Below are 436 nucleotides of genomic sequence, written 5' to 3' on the forward strand. Positions count from 1 at the left end.
TGGCGTTGTGTAACTGCGGTAGCGCGAATGATTGGTGGTTTTTTTTCCCTCCCCCCCCTTCCTCCTTCCATGCAGTTTCCTGTGAAATAAGTAAGTCAGGTCACGTAGAGTCTGGATTTTCTAGGCTTCTTTTGGACAACGTGGCTTGCTCTGCAACATGCAGAAAAAGCCCGTCGCTACCTTAGACAAACGGTTATTTTCTAAAGCTCTGGGCAGCTGGATTATCCTATTTTTTTATTATAATTTTTTTTAAATGTGGCAATTCCTATTTCATCATTCAGATCCTGTTTGGATGCATTTTTTTCCTGCGGCTCTGAATTACCCCCTTGTGTTTTCAGAAAATAGGCACAGGCTGTGTGATGTTCCTGACCGTACCGGAGGCATACCAGAAGCCGCCCCCTGTATTTTGGGGTGGGGGGGGGGCTGGTGATAAGCC

General features: G+C 46.3%; 1 protein-coding gene across 1 annotated transcript in view; it reads left to right on the forward strand.

Annotated features, from left to right (window-relative positions):
• SAMD4A (sterile alpha motif domain containing 4A) overlaps window positions 1–436 on the forward strand; it is a 99665-nt gene that overhangs the window by 576 nt on the left and 98653 nt on the right. The gene's annotated exons all lie outside the window — the stretch shown is intronic.

The sequence above is a fragment of the Buceros rhinoceros genome, unplaced genomic scaffold (assembly GCF_000710305.1).
Source record: "Buceros rhinoceros silvestris isolate BGI_N320 unplaced genomic scaffold, ASM71030v1 scaffold12294, whole genome shotgun sequence".
Taxonomy (NCBI): Eukaryota; Metazoa; Chordata; class Aves; order Bucerotiformes; family Bucerotidae; genus Buceros; species Buceros rhinoceros.